This window comes from Amphiura filiformis, chromosome 6, assembly GCF_039555335.1.
Source record: "Amphiura filiformis chromosome 6, Afil_fr2py, whole genome shotgun sequence".
NCBI lineage: Eukaryota > Metazoa > Echinodermata > Ophiuroidea > Amphilepidida > Amphiuridae > Amphiura > Amphiura filiformis.
In genome coordinates, this window is record NC_092633.1 from 75,616,617 (window position 1) to 75,633,912 (window position 17,296).

Genomic DNA, 17,296 nt, shown 5'->3' on the forward strand with positions numbered 1-17,296 from the left:
CTCACTAAAAAAAAAGGTCGAGCAGAACAGCACCACCTGCAAAATCATAGTAGAGGCGATGAGGGTGCCACGACGGTTCGTCAGCCAGGCCTCACGGCAGCCATTACTACTTCTGCTCAATGGTGCCAAGCGTTTAGCATTTTTGCAGCTTACCATGCATTTTACTTCCCACACTTGGCCTTAGGTTTGTTTTCTTATCAAGCATTCATGGCAAGCAAGCTCACATTATATCCCTTGCAGGCCTGCTTATCATATGACACAGAATTTAGGAAGCGTATGAGTAGATACCCAGCAGTTATGCATTGGGAATGTCCAGACCAGGACATCCAGTCCATGTCTTTCAGCAGCCCCTTGGCTCTCCCAAGCATGGCCCAGCCCTCCTATCAGCCTGCACGCAAAGACCAACGCGTGGCAGCACAGCCCACTAGCAAGGATGAACCATGCAAGCGTTTCAATATCAAGCAGTGTTCTACCAGCAGCTGCTCACGCCCACATGTGTGCTTCTTATGTGGGAAGCCCCACCCAGGCGCGGACCACTATGCCCTTACAAGTCGTACACCACAGCGCCTACCAACCACGCCAGTCGGAGCCAAAAAGCGGGCCACAGAGGAAGTTTTAACTTCCTCTAAACTATCCACCACTTTTCCCCTACTTCACCAGTCCACAATCCAACAGCTCTGCCCTTCAACTCCTATTCAGGTTGACTCCTTTGAGTATATGCTTCAGTCCCACCCTGATCAGATTTTGGTCAACAATGTATGCGATGGACTTCGCAATGGTGTGGATATTGGTTTCCGTGGTCTCCGCACTACGTTGCGCACCCCCAACATGCGCTCTGCCTTTGATAACCCAGAAGTGATTCGAGCTACGATACAGAAAGAACTTGAGTCTGGTTGGTCAGTGGGTCCCTTTGATTCACCCCCTTTTCCTGATTTTGTTGTCAATTCTATCGGGGTTGTCCCCAAGAAGTCTGGTACCTTCAGGATGATAACAGACCTCTCTCGTCCTGAGGAAGGAGTCAACCATGCCATCTGCAAAGATGATTACAGCTTAGAATATGCAGGTGTTGATGATGCTACTGCCATCCTAAGTCATGTGGGCCCAGATGCCTACATGTGTAAACTTGACATTAAGGATGCATTTAGATTGATTCCTGTGCGCTGTGAAGATTGGCCTCTTCTCGGATATGAGTGGGAAGGAGAGTATTTCTTTCATACCAGGCTTCCTTTTGGTCTCAGGTCCAGCCCATTCCATTTCACTCAATTCTCTTCCTTATTAGCTTGGATCGCAGGTCACCAGTGTAAGTCCTCGACAATCTTATACTACCTTGATGATTTCTGGTGTGGCGACGAGAAGGACAAGTGCTTGCAGACATTCATCACCTTCAAACATGTCTGTAATCAGCTCAACATTCCATTATCCCCATGCAAATTAGAAGGCCCAACCCCAATCATCACATTCCTGGGCATTGAGTTGAATGCACCCCATCAATCCCTGTCCTTACCACCTGAGAAGCTTCAACAGCTGCAGCAGGAACTACAATCAAGGAAAAAAGTCCTTGGAACGGTTGGCACACTCTGTCGAAATTCCGTGCAGAATTTCTTATGTTCATGGAAATGACCTATATTGTGTTTGGGAAGAAACATGACATCTACAACAATGATTTACCCTTCCCTCTCCCCATCAAGCAATGTTGGAACACATTGGGGAACCGCTGAAGACATTGGCATTTCTCAACATTGCACGGGGAGAGGGGTGACAGTTTTCCGTTATTTACACATAAGCGTTCCAAGACTTTTTTCCTTGATTGTCTCTACCGAATGCAAAATATTTCATCTAAATTTCGTTTTTGTCTCATAACTCAAAAACGGAATGTCGTATGAGCTTCAAATTTCACACGATTTGAGAGTGGATTATATGCTTTGTAATCATAATAAAATTGTTGATAAAGAATTTGGTTTATTTAGGTAATGGTCATTGGAAACACCCCCTATGCTAAATTACTCACATTTCTTAATCATGGCTCTAAAATGCTCTAAAATGTCCTTTTGTCCATAACTCAAAAACAGAATGTTGTATGAGTTTCATATTACACCAGATTTGAGAGTAGATAATATCCTTTTGAATCATAATAAAATTGTTGATAAAAATGTTGGGTTATTCAGGGAGTGGTCACTGAAAACACCTCCTATGCTAAATTACACAAGTTTCGTAATTATGCCCTCTACTGTAGTCAAATTTCGTTTTTGCCTCGTAACTCAAAAACACTACAAATACATTTTTTACAATATCACAATGTTTTGCAGCATGTTTCCAAAATATTTTCAATGTTATTAAAACTTCAAACATTTTGTACCCTTTATGATATAACCCAACATGTAAATGTTATGTCTAAAACTTGTGTTTGCTGAGTATAGGCATATATAAATGTTTTCTGGAAAACTTGTGTTGTGTATGCTGACTATAGGCATATCCGAGCGAATCACAAACATTATGATGTAACAATTTGAAACAACTCATTTCTGAATATTATTTTTATTAAGACACGCTTTTGCGATGAGAAAAAACAAGAAAAAAAAAACACAATTGAAATAGGCCTACTTTAAAAAAAAAAAAGACCACCACTGGGACTCGAACCATTCACATCGGTCAATAGTCAAAAGGTTATCAGTCTGAGGACTAATCCGCTACGCCACGCTGCCATTTCGCAATCAAGTAACAAGTTTTGTTCTTTTATAGTAGTCAGGTATCGGGAAAGTGTAACTTGTATAGAGTGCTTGCACGAAGGTCATGAGTTCAAATCATCCTCCAGACACGCTCGATAAGATATGCTAATGCATGGAGTACAAAGAATTACTTTGATCAAAACCAGTTAAACAGGTGATTGGTATTGTACTCCGTGCATTTGCATGTCCTCTGGAGCGTGTCTTTAGGATGGTTTGAACTTTGTGATCTTCTATGCAAGCACCCTATAGTAGAAACCTCAAAATGTATCAGTTTACCATAATGACAAAATGGTCCAAAATCGACATTTTATGTTTTTAGGCCGCATCTCACGAAGCGTCACGTTCGTTTACATTTGCTATACCAACTGAAAATGTTTGATTGCAAAAGGAATGAAACATTCGTTTCCTATATAAAATTTGTTAACAGTTAAGTTTACCAATTTGAATTGAAATAAATACGCACAAACAACTCATTTCTGAATATTATTTATATTAAAATACGCTTTTGCGATGAGAAAAAAAAAAAACAAGAAAAGAAAAAAAAAACAACAATTGAATATACTTTTAAAAAAAAGACACCAATGGGACTCGAACCACATCGGTCAATAGTCAAAAGGTTATCAGTCTGAGGACTAATCCGCTACACCACGCTGCCATTTACATAATCAGTAACAAGTTGTGTTCTTTTATAGAATTGAAAAATAGTCAATATTTATTTCAATCAAAATGGTAAAGTGTTAACACCTTTATAGTAGAGATGGCAAAGTGTATCAGTTTACCATAAAAACAAAATGGTATAAAATGTAACATTTTATGTTTTTGACGCATCTCATGAGATGCGTCACTCGAAAGTTTACATTTGCTATCCAATTGGAATCATTTTAATCATAATGGAATGATACACTTTGATTTCTATATACAATTTGTTAACACTTTCCTGATACCTGACTACTATAAAAGAACAAAACTTGTTACTTCGCTTGTGCAATGGCAGCGTATAGCGGATTAGTCCTCCGACTGTTAACCTTTTGGCTATTGACTGATGTGCATGGTTCGAGTCCCAATGGTGGTCTATATTATTTCTTTAAGTGTATTAAATTGTTGTTTTTTCTTTTAATTTTTCTCGTCGCAAAAGCGTATTTTGTTATAAATAATATTCAGAAATGAGTTGTTTCAAATTGTTACATCATAATCTTTCTGATTCGCTCGGATGTGCCTACACTCAGCAAACACAAGTTTTAGAGAAAACATAAATTTTACACGTTAGGTTATATCATAAAGGGTACATAACGTTTTAGTAACATTCAAAAAAACATTTTGGAAAACATGCTGCAAAACATTGTGATATTGTACGAAACATGCATTAGTATTTTTTTTGAGTTATGAGACAAAAACGAACATTGACACAGTATCATACAGAAGAGGGCCATAATTACAAAACTTGTGTCATTTAGCATAGGAGGTGTTGTCAGTGACCACTCCCTAAATAACTCAACATTTTTATCAACAATTTTATTATGATTCAAAAGGATATTATCTACTCTCTAATCGTGTGCAATATGAAGCTCATGCAACATTCTGTTTTTGAGTTATGGACAAAATTGACATTTTAGAGCAATTTAGATCCATAATTATGAAAAGTGTGTAATTTAGCATATGGGGTGTTTTCAGTGACCACTCCCTAAATAAACCAAATTCTTTATCAACAATTATATTATGATTGCAAAGCATATAATCCCCTCTCAAATCGTGTGCAATATGAAGCTCATACAACATTCTGTTTTTGAGTTATGGACAAATTCGACATTTTAGAGCAATTTAGATCCATAATTATGAAAAGTGTGTAATTTAGCATATGGGGTGTTTTCAGTGACCACTCCCTAAATAAACCAAATTCTTTATCAACAATTTTATTATGATTGCAAAGCATATAATCCCCTCTCAAATCGTGTGCAATATGAAGCTCATACAACATTCTGTTTTTGAGTTATGGACAAAAATGACATTTTAGAGCAGTTTAGAGCCATAATTATGAAACGTGTGTAATTTAGCATATGGGGTGTTTTCGGTGACCACTCCCTAAATAAACCAAATTAGATTATCAACAATTTTATTATGATTGCAAAGTATATAATCCACTCTCAAATCGTGTGAAATTTGAAGCTCATACGACATTCCGTTTTTGAGTTATGAAACAAAAACGAAATTTAGATGAAATATTTTGCATTCGGTAGAGACAATCAAGGAAAAAAGTCCTTGGAACGCTTGGCACACTCTGTCGAAATTCGTGCAGAATTTCTTATGTTCATGGATATCACCTATATTGTGTTTGGGAAGAAACATGACATCTACAACAATGATTTACCCTTCCCTCTCCCCATCAAGCAATGTTGGAACACATTGGGGAACCGCTGAAGACATTGGCATTTCTCAACATTGCACGGGGAGAGGGGTGACAGTTTTTCCGTTATTTACACGCAAGCGTTCCAAGACTTTTTTCCTTGATTGTAAGCGAATGGGACCCAAACAGGAAGAAGTGCACCAAACGTGATCTCTTATCCTTAATAGGGAAATTATCTTTCGCTTCCAAGTGCATTCCCGCAGGTCGTATATTCTTCCGTCGGCTCATAGACCTATCTATGAAGGCACAGAAGTTACATCACCGTCTGGATCTCACCATCGAGGCAAGACAGGACATTGCCTGGTGGGCCCGATTCCTTCCAGAATGGAATGGCACAGCCCGTTTCATCGAACCTACATGGACACCAGCTGACTCCTTGCAGTTGTTCACAGATGCAGCTGCATCGGTTGGAGCAGGTGCTTACTTCATGGGTAGGTGGTTCTTCATTCCGTGGTCCCAGGAGATCAAGGACAATGAGTCCATCCATATCACATGGATGGAACTCTTCCCAATCGTAGTAGCAGCAAGAGTCTGGGGCCGTGCCCTGGTTTGGTAAACGAGTCCTATTCCATACAGACAATAGAGCAGTCGTTGATATCTGGTATAAGCAGTCCTCACGTGCCCCACTGGTCATGTCTCTCGTCCGCAAGCTTTTTCTCACCGCAGCACAATACAATTTTCATGTTGCCATGACCCACATCCCAGGTCACACTAACACTTTTGCCGATTTGATTTCTCGTAATCTACAGGCCCAGTTCCATATCGTGGCGCCAGAAGCGGATCAGGATCCCACATTGATCCCAGCATCAATGACGGCGGACCTATTCCGCAACACCTAATTCAGCAATCTCAATGGCTTTTGGAGCACAGTGTTGCCAGAGGAACCAATGCCACTTACAAAACAGGCAGCAACATGTGGGAGAAATTTTGTCGTTGGCACTCTATTAGCATTTTTCCCAAGAACCGAACGAAGCCTTTGTCTCTTTGTCGCCCACCTATCCCTCTATGGGTATAGCTACTCTTCAGCTAGGACCTACCTTGCCGCAATTACGTTTGCCCACAATTTACGTGGTTTTGCTCTAGACCTACCATCCATGCCCATCCTCCAGCGCACCCTCTGTGGCCTCCGCCACACATCACCTCCCGTGGCATCTCGCCTACCAATCACTGTCCCCATTTTACAAGGAATACATCATTATTTTGCCACTTCCACCATCAATCTGTTTGACCAACATTGTCTTTGGTCTTGTTGCTCGCTGGCATTTTTTGGCTGCTTCCGTATAGGGGAGCTGCTTCCCACCTTGGGTGATAACAATATTCAAACTGGAGATGTGTATTTTCATGATAATTGGCTCCGCCTACACCTTCGTCACTCCAAAACAGATAGGTTTTCCGTGGGTACAGATATTTTGATCAAGCCAATTGATTCCCCGCTATGTCCGGTCCGTGCCCTCTCCTGCTACCTACCACACCGCTTAGCGAGTTTCCCTGCTGGCCCACTTTTTGTTCTCAGTAGTGGCCAGCACCTCTCCCCCTCCCATTTTAACTGCATTATCAAAACGGCCGTTAGTCACCTAGGTCTAGATCCTACACGTTTTTCGTCGCACAGCTTCCGGTCAGGTTCTTCTAACGGCAGCGGCGGCAGGCTTGCCAGATTGGTTGATTAAAGCCCAAGGCCGGTGGGCTAGCGATGCTTACCAATTGTATATCACTACACCACCCTCAGTGCTAGCTAACATACCACAACCATTGACTCATTTATACAAAAATAACAATCATGCAGAACATTATGAAATAAATTTTTGGCACCAATTTGTCAAAACTAGGGCTTTCCTAGTTAAATTATTTACAACATCAACAATGTCCATCTGGTAAAAACGTTTTGGCTAGGTTCTCTTCTAGTCTACCCTGGTATCCCAAAGGTATAATTGAAATATTAATTGGATAGAGCAAGGGTCAAAAACCTGTATATTTTTAATGCTAAAATATTTAGATGGATTCATCTAATAGTTCTCAAGGCTTTCTATACAAAAAAAAGGGGTTTAAAAATTTTGCAGAACAAATTTTCTTTCTGGTTTTAGTAGTAATTTGCAAAATAATGAATTATTTTCAGATTTTACATCTAAAACGCGGCACAAATTTCATAACGCGGGCGGTGGACGCTAAACTCAGAATCAAGTTTCAAGTGCCTTACTGGCGTAAGATAAAAATGGATTGGATACTATTGTATGTGAATTTAGGGGGGCTAAACTTGCCAGTTTACAAAACATTACATTTTCTCTTGCATATTTAATGACCCCGTGACACAACACGCATAATTACAGAATTTTTTATTTTTTGACAAATTGGGCATGCAGTTAGTGTGTATACAAAGTTTCAGACCTCTCTTTCTTTATATAAAGAAGGCACAGACTCCCAAAGATGAAATTTATTTAAAGGGCACCTTTTGAGTCCAAATTTAGACCCACCTACTCCAACTTTAAATGGCTGCCACAAAAAATCTGTTTCAAGAGCTACAGACCTCAAATTTGCAGGTTTTTAATATTTTTACAGGTGCAACATATGACTAAAATATAAAGCAAATCTGAGGGGGTCAGGTGGGGCGCCTCCTTGATTTCATATGGAGTGACCCTTATAAGTAAGTAAGTCTGTATGTAAGTATACCAAACAAGGTCAAAACTCAAGTGAAAGGACAATCCCCGTATCAAAACCTAAGGGCTGTGCAATAATTATGAGCCGGGGTAAAATTTCAAGCGGCTCGCCAAAACTTGCTTGCCCCGCCTCGGCCCGCCAAAAATCTCTTGCCCCCTCTCGGCCCGCCAAAAAATCTTTGCCCCCCCCCCCCTGAACATGGCAAAATTTTGGGACCCCAATTTGCAAACCTTAAATGGTCTATGTATGTATGTTGCGAGCGCAGCGAGCAGGAAAATTTGGATATTTCAGCGTTTCCAGTATTGTTTTCCAAAGGCAAAGCCTTTTAGAGCGTTTTATTAAAAAGGCGCCCATCATCGTGTCGTGATCATGGCTCATCATTGCATCATGCATCCCATGAATGTAATGTATGTCACTATGACTATGACTATGTCTTACTATGACTTTTTATGTGTGCCAAAAATCGCTTGCCCCCCCCCCCTCCCTCTCGGCTTGCCAAAAATTGCTTGCCCCCCCCCCCTTTCGCCTCGCCAAAAATTTCTTGCCGCCCCAATTTTACCCTCCCCCCAGGGCTCATAATTATTGCACACTAGGCTAAGGATTACCATAAAGTATTAACCCTGCCGAATTCGGCAACTATGCATGTATGAAATCATCGATGAAGAAATCAAGTTCGAGCTTGAGTTTCCCGCTTTATATGCAGCCAAATACGGCTTAATTTATAAAAAGTTACCTTCAAATGTAAAATTCCAGTAGGCGTTATCCAAAAATTCATAAAGAACTACCTTAAATCGCAGAAATGCCATATAAATCTAGCATAAATAATTATTGTAGCCACCAAAATGTTATTATCAACAGCAGCTACAGATGGCGCTATTGCAAACAAGAAGAGTCTTTCAAAAAAGACACAGTTCACGGATCAGGTGTATAGTAATTTGTTCTTTAACTTTCCATTTTCATATCTAACCTACTCTGCACTGATCTTACAATAAATTAGTGATTTGAGGCATAATGACTCCTACATCCTGACTCTGGCTATATAACTCTCCATCCAGCAAGAAACTCATTATCGCTATCATAGCTTATTGAAATTCAATTAATATAGGCTACCATGCAGATAATAACCTTGGCCCAATAATTATTTGGGATCCAATTTAGATAAGCAAACATTAGTTTTACATTACTGGGTAGATAACAGGAATTAAGTTTTGTCAGTTGGAAGGAATTGAGTAAATCACCTGTATCAAAATAGCAGTGTATTTTTCATATATGCAGTAATATGCTCAGCCTTATCACACTAACAATAGCATTGACCTTACCCACCAATCAGTAAAGCCTATTATAATCATGTGATGGCTCAATCCAATAGTAAACATGCTTAGAAAAAAGGAAAAAAAATAGTCCTGGCTGCCATTGTCTCAATACAAGATAAGATGTGCTAAAAAGTCCTCGTCATGTGGGGCCGGATTAGATAAAGGGATACAAACCTGGGTGTGAGGCATTAGGAATTATTTCCTAGCCTCATAACAACAGGTTGATTGGCTACTAATAGTTATTCAAGACACAGTGTATGTAAGGGATAAACTGTGCATATGAGATATGGGTTCAAGTGGGGGAAATGTTCACTGCCGTGAACAAAAATAAATTGATCAGAAATTCGGATGATCATTCAGGCGCCTGTTGATATATTGATTGGATTCAGAATTCTGGGTGGATTTAATTTTTCATTATCGTTTTAATTTTCAAAGAAACTTTGTTATCATTGATTTAATCATGCATCAAGAAATTGTTGACTTTTAAATTCTCCGAAAATGAAATGAAATGAAATGAAATGAAATGAAATGAAATGAAATGAAATGAAATGAAATGAAATGAAATGAAATGAAATGAAATGAAATGAAATGAAATGAAATGAAATGAAATGAAATGAAATGAAATGAAATGAAATGAAATGAAATGAACCAGTGCAGTAATATCATAATTAGGCCTAAATAGCGTAGTAGCCTATCAGTCCCATATCAGTTTTGTAAATTAATTCTTGTTTGTTTCCATAAAACTTAGAATCTGGGGCTTCGGAACAACCAAACCCAAGGCCAGTAAGGTCTAAAATGAAATTGCCAATCTTGAAACCAAAATAAGTGTGCACTATTAAGAATGCAAGATAGTAAAATTGTACTCATTTTTGGAAAGGAAATTAGCCGGACTCCACACAGATTTGGTGTAAAAACAACAATTGTTGGAGAAAAAAATAATAATAATAAACCCAAACAAACAAACAAACATTTTGTGCCGAGTCCGGGCCTCGGGTTACTTGGAACATTAAAGTTTACAAAAAAAGGGGCTTTTGTTGTGTATTTTTTACGAATCAAGCAAAGCAAAGCAAAAGTAAAAACAAAGATTGGCAAAGTAAACAATAAAGCAAAGCAAAGCAAAGCAAAGCAAAGCAAAGCAAAGCAAAACATAGCAAAAGCAAAATTCAATACAGAACAAAACAAAAAAGTACGAAAAAGCAAAGTATATTAAAGCAACTTGCGAAACAAGACTACCAAAGCAAAAAAAAAAGCAAAGTAAAGCAAAACAATGCAAGTCAAAGCAATAAATCTAAGCAAAAAAAGCATCATAAGAGCAACACAAAAGCAAAGCAAAGCAAAAACAAAACAAAACAAAAAAGCAAAACAAAACAAAACAAAACAAAACAAAACAGAAAAGAAAAGAAAAGAAAAGAAAAGAAAAGAAAAGAAAAGAAAAGAAAAGAAAAGAAAAGAAAAGAAAAGAAAAGAAAAGAAAAGAAAAGAAAAGAAAAGAAAAGAAAAGAAAAGAAAAGAAAAGAAAAGAAAAGAAAAGAAAAGAAAAGAAAAGAAAAGAAAAGAAAAGAAATGAAATGAAAAGAAAAGAAAAGAAAAGAAAAGAAAAGAAAGGTTTTCAATGTGATTGCATCAATCATTTGTAAAGCTATAGGCCTACATTTTGCAGAAATTACCATGATTGAAATTGAACATTTTAGTTCCAAAGATATGAACAGTTGAAGTCATTCAAAACAGTATGACAGTAGGCCTAACAAAACTTTGAGAAAATATTTCCTTTTTGGCTATATCTGAAAATCAATATTTCCGACTTCCGACTGATTTTGCTTGATCACATGATCACATTATATTGATTTCCAAAACAATTTTAGACCATGAAAGAAATCATCAAACTGAAGAAAATCCATGGTGAGGGTGACTCCAACAAAATGTGAGAGGTTCCAATTTTTACACCTCCTATAAAGTATTTAGGGACCGTTCACAAACACTTGTTAGGGGGCCTGATGCAAAAAGCGGGGGGGGAGGGAGGGGGCTTTAAAAGTTTTGACTCTCCTAAGGGGGTCTCTGAAAAAATGACCACAAATTTTCTCGGGAACTTGTTGAGTTTTATATGCTTTTCTATGGGGTTGGCCCATAATTTTCATGTCAAAAATGTTTGTGATGAAATTTTTTTGCATCAGGCCCCCTAACAAGTGTTTGTGAACGGTCACGTGACATTCCTTTATGTACGGCCCTATAAAAAATGATTTTAACGGATTTTACAAAACATCATCACATGGGGGGGGGGGGCACCGACCATGATGGGGGGCACATGAGCCGTTTTTCGGCAATTGTCCTATGGTATTTTCTAATTTTTGCAATCGATGGGGAGGGGGCACGTGCCCCGTGCCCTATGACGCTACACCACTCCCCCAAAAAAAAAAAATCCACCAAATATAGTCTCCTCCGCAGCCAGTTCTGGCTGCTGTGGAGACTACACCAAATATTGCAACAGTGCCCATGCCTAGCTTGCGGCCGAAACATTTCGAATTGCCCATGTCTATAAAGCTCTGGTTTCCGAATTCCTGGCATAGATGAGGCGATTTTAGTGGTTGTTGTTAGAGGTAGTTGTCACCTGTAAATTGGCTAAAAAATACGAAGAGGGTAAGAGATTTTGCATTTTATGTTTATTTTAATGTCCACCTAAGGTATAGAGTTCATTTTAAGCGACTTGTTACAGCATATAAAGTACGCAGATACATGCGAAATAAAACTTCCGTAATCAGCAGTGCCAGTGGTGGTAAAAATGTAAACAATGGCAGGTCGATCGACTGCCGTGCAGTAATTGATTGGAATGTGATGGCTATTTTTGGTTTGGGGTTATAACCCTGGAAGTAAGCTCATGCATGTACACACAGGGATTTTAAACATGTGTGTGTGCATGTGAGCACAGATATTCCAATATCTGTGATGTGAGCAAATCGTTCCAAATCACGAATAATTATGACAAAATTTGTGAAATTGTATGATGTACAAGCCTCGAAATAAGCAGGCACCCAGGAGCCATTTACCCAATGGTCATAACATTTTGGCTCCTGGTCCACACCAAAATCAAGTGAACCAGGCTCTACATTTAAACAAAAATTAGAGCCTGGTAGTTAAACCCGTTTTTGTATCTAATGTGTACATTTAAAATCTAAATGACTCCTAGCTCTTTAAAAATGGCTCCTGGTTCACTAGATAATCGCAGGACCAGGAGCCGCTTTTTCCAAATTAGTGGCTCCCGGTCCAGATCTGCTTATTTCGAGGCTTGATGATGTAGGTAACCCAGGCAAACCTTAGTTAACACATTTGCTGGTCAGCCAAATTCGCCGACAATGTCAATGCATTTTTACATAGAAATTTAAAACTTGTGCCCGAAGAAAGAAACCTACATAAATATGTTTTCTATACTTCACTTGACCCAAATATATAATTTTTTATGGTGATAAGTCACCCGCACATGGAATTTCAGAGGAATTTTGATAGCAGTTCCATTAAAAAAAGCTGCTATCGCCATGAGACTAAAATCTAGAAACACCCCCGAAATGCCGTTTTGGGGAATTTTGCTAGATGAATCTTTTTGATGAAAGTCAGGCTTTGACAAGATGTAACTTTGCTATGGAAAGTGCTATGAAAAAAAGGTTTTCAGTTTTGGCTTTGTTTACTCAAGGGCTTTAATTTGATATATAAAATGATGCAGTTTGATGGCAAATTTGAATTCACCTAGGATACCTATATGATGATTATTTATAGTGGGGATTATGCACTTTCAGTTTCCCACACGTTTGAACGGGAATTGGATTGCGTACTTTTTCGATGTCTAGTGAGCAAATCTCTTTAATATTTTGAGAAAATGATGTCAAATTTTCTATTCTATATTGTTTGGTAATAATGTCTTTTGCCAATAGTATGTTTAAAGTTGTAATTTTGTGTTTTTGATCGCAAAGATCGGATATTTTCGTTCGATTCGAATTCTGAACCCTTCAAAGGGTGCTGATTTTGGCAGAACTTTGACGATAATTTTGCCTTTTTGGACACTAAAATGCATTCGATCCTTAATTTTGTTTCAACCGAGTCTTAAATTAGCAAGCACAGTAAGGTTGGTACCACTTTATATACATTGATGAAATTTTAAAGATTTTTTTCAAGTTTCTAACGGCGCAAATCGTTAAGTGTGTATTTCCCATTGACATCCAAAATGGCGTAAGCCAGTCCTTAATATACATAGGTACGGCGTATATAGGACTGGCAAGCGAGTCTAGATGATTATAAATATTAATAATATGAATGATTTTGTGGAAAATCATGAATTGAATTAAATAAGTTTTAGAATACCCTACCATTTTTACATTCATAGTGTATGTCACAGTGTATGGGTCTTTCATAAAAGACGCCATTGAAAATCTACAGTGGTTGGGTATTCTAAAAGAAATCCAAAATATTTCTGAAATTTATTTTCCACAAAATGTTTTCAGTTTACACTATCACTGTAGCCCGAGATACTCACACCTTCGTCACTACGATTTCCACTATCCTTCTCCGTACGATGGTCTGAGGCTCCAGTCTTAGGCATATCTGGTCCAGGGTACACAGGATCCAATTTTTCAAAACAAAATATCACTTCTTACCATTCCTCATGTGAAAATAAGACTTAAACAATACATATTTGGTGCATGAGTGAAAACTTTGGGTGTGTAAGAATGACCAAATTTGTGACTATCGATCGTCACCATTAACAAAAATTTAATCTCATAGTAGAGATAACACGGTCATGACGGTGGCGAGGAAATTGCATTTTTTTGGAGAGTAATTTTTAGCTCTCCATTCTCTCCTTACATTTTATTGTAAATATGCTCTAAAACGCTCTTCTTGAATGCTCCAGAAGAGCTCTCCTGCAAATTCCAAAAAACCCTGAAAAGGTGAATTCAAATTTGCCATCAAACTGCATCATTTTTATCAAATTAAGGTGGTACTAATACCCTGATAAGTTTTGTGACTAATTTTGCATTTCTCTCCAAAAATAACCACACATTGGTAACAAAAGTTATATATAGGGGCAAGGAATCCAATTACTTCACTGAAATTTCAGTGATTCAAGACTTGGTTCAATTATAGGCCCTATATGTTTGAAGAAATGAAGTACATTCTAGCAGTACCTCTTTTCTTATCATAAATAATGTACCGCTTGTCTTGAGTCACTGAAATTCCAGTGTAGTATTCTAGCTGGATTCCTTGCCCCTATGATATATAACTTTTGTTACCAGTATTAGGGTGGTCACATGAAAATTTCAAACCCACCCCTGGAATTACTTTTTCTATCAGGATTGTTCCTGCTGCAAAATGATTTAAAAAAACCCTTGAATCAACTCAATCGGACAATCCGTTGCGGAGATACAGCCTTTTAAAGATTCACAAAATTGGCCATTTTACCCCATTTTAGGAAAATCCTGATTTTGTCATAAATTTGCATATTCACGGAGCGATAATTGTGGGAATAAAGCCAAAGAAGGCACGAGATGTATTGTTTTTGTTTATTTAATGTTCATTTATGCAAATATCAAAAATCCAGGGTCATAATTGCTATATTTGCTTCTTTACAACATTTTTAAAATGGCTGAAATCACAAAAATAACTCTTTTGCCAGGACATTTAAGGTAAATATATGTGATTTTCACCGTTGAGGGCGCTATTATGTGCCAATTTTGACCTTCAAAGGCCTGTATTTCCTAAACTACACAACCAAATTGTCTGATTTTTGCACAGGATTTTGCTCTGAGGGTCTAGATTGTAAAACTGAATATAGCATAATTGTACATCTTTGGGAAAATAGTTTTATTTGATGACAAAAAATTATTTTGTGCGTAACTTTTTTATGCGTGACCGTACAAAAATGCTATATTCACCTTCATTACGAGCAGAATATTTTCTATCTAATTAGGTAGTCGGGTTTGCACAGAAGTTACTAGGAGACAAATTATATGGAATTCAAAATGCCCAAAAGTTTTCCAACTGCTGCAGAATCTGTTACATTTTCACCATACATGTGTGTATGTTATAATGTAGGCAGGGGTACACACAATAGCTAGCATTGTGGCCACCCTACCAGTATGTTATTATTTTTTGAGAAAAATGCACAAATAGTCCCAAATTTATGGGTGTAGTACCACCTTAAAGCCCTTGAGTAAAGAAATCCGTTTTGGCATACATTGTCATAGCGCAAAGTTACATCTGGTCAAAGATTGACTTTCGTCAAAAACATTCAGCCAACATTTAATTTTAATGCGATCAATTAAAAAAACAAAACAGCATAGTCTCATGATAGAGCAGCTTTTCTATGTGGAACTGCCTCTAAAATCCCATTCGCGATTCTCTCATCACAAAAATAAATTATATATTTGGGTCTTGTATAGACAATATTATTATGTAGGGTTCCTTCTTTTCTTTTAATTTTCTATGTAAAACATGTATTGTGTTTGGGCAAATTTGGCTGACTAGCAAATTTATCGACTACGGTTTGTCTTTTATACTACCGGTACCTACATCATGCCCCCATGTCAGTGCGGCAAATGATGCATTTCGGGGTGTATACCCCGAAAGGGGTGTACACCCCGTTTTTTCAAATCAGAAAAATATTACTTTCGCGGGAAAATTTAAACCATGCTCATTGGATTCCCCTAGGTCATCCCTGGCAAAAAAGGGGTTTCCCGTGTGGAAAAAAAGTTATGGACCCTTGAAGTTGGATATCACCTAAAAATCACGTAAGTTGTTTTTGCTGTTGTTTTTGTTGTCGTTATTGTAGTACTTCTAGTAGTAGTTGTTGTTATTATTGCTAATCTTTGGTGACAATGATGATTGTGGACTCATGGTGTAGTAATTTAATAAATACCCAGATCATAAACTTGTTAAAATTTACAAAATTATAATTAGGTACACCTTAAATAGAACTTCATAATGGCTCCATAACTTTTTTTTTTCGCAACGGGAAACCCCCTTTTTGGCCACGGATGACCTAGGGGTAAAATTTTGTAAGGAATACAATGACCAAGGTTTAAATTTTCCGACATGAGTAATATTTTTCCGGCAAACGTTCTGTCATACCCTCCCAAATGGAACTTTCAATCAGGTAAGCCACCAAAGAGCATTAAAGGCTTATTCAATGAGAACGGCGAAAGTGCAAGCAAAACTGTGTAATAGGCCTAATTGCCTAAAAATGAAGGATAAGTCATTAAAATTGTCCTTAGGTCTTTTTGAAATGAAAAATACAACGAGGAAACAGCAATATTGGCCAAATTGTATAGCCCCCATTCAGTACAGGTACCGTATAGGCCTACAGGGTCCCGGGATACAGGTTTAGTCATTAAAAAAAGTGCAACAGAGCAAATAATCAATATTTACGTGCGAACTACAATGTATGTTGATTTTTTGCGTTCTTTCACTCCTTTTTTTGATTCAAACAAACTTTCTAACATTACTTAAGTCCTTCATACCTCACCAGATTCCAAATCCAGTTTTTCTATTCCCAACTTATGTCCAGCTAATACTGGATATTTTGTAATTTACTCCACTTCAAAAACAAACAAACGTCTCGCCGTGGAATGAAATGAAAAGTGTGTGATAAAAACAGAACGTTAAATGCTAACTCCACACAAGGTCACTAATGGATATATCATTTATGTACCGGTATCGTTTTAAAACCTATAAAGTTCAACCTGGTTCTAAAATGAAAATCGATTCTTTGCTCTATTGCACTTTATTTGACTCGGCTATAATCAATGATAATAAGTAGAAAAATTACAGATTCATGTTAAATAGCTATTTTGTCTTTAATACACGCCTTTACTCTTGGCTATAGCCTTGATCAAGGCTTCCTCCTTTCAGGCGCGGATTCAGGGGGCGGCGCCCCCGCTCCAAAAAAAAAAAAGGAAAGGAGAAGGAGAGAAGAGAAGGAAGGAGGAAAAAGGAGAAAAAAGAAAGAAAAGGGAGAAAAGAGAAGGAAAAGGTTGAATTGCACATATAGAAGGCGCATGCCTAAATCGCAGTCGGGTCAATCTAGATAGGTCTGTGATTATTTTGCTTGAAGGCGGGTCCTCTGCCCAAAAGCATGTGAAAATTACGGCGGGCCCGCCGATATGTAGGGACCATCACATTTTGTCACCAAAGTCAGTAGGCCTATTAAGATGGCGGACTATGTG

At 38.0% G+C, this 17,296-nt stretch overlaps 1 protein-coding gene across 3 annotated transcripts in view; it reads left to right on the forward strand.

The window, feature by feature from the left end:
- Window positions 1-11,623: 11,623 nt before the first annotated feature.
- The window catches only part of LOC140156047 (angiomotin-like), a 41,182-nt gene continuing 35,509 nt past the window's right edge, over window positions 11,624-17,296 (forward strand). For 2 of the 3 annotated variants that reach the window (XM_072179156.1, XM_072179159.1), the window contains exon 1: window positions 11,624-11,726. The gene's annotated coding sequence lies outside the window, so the exon portion shown is untranslated. Of the gene's footprint in view, window positions 11,727-15,804; window positions 15,863-17,296 lie in introns of those variants that run through there. The other variant, XM_072179157.1, reaches the window with a different exon arrangement.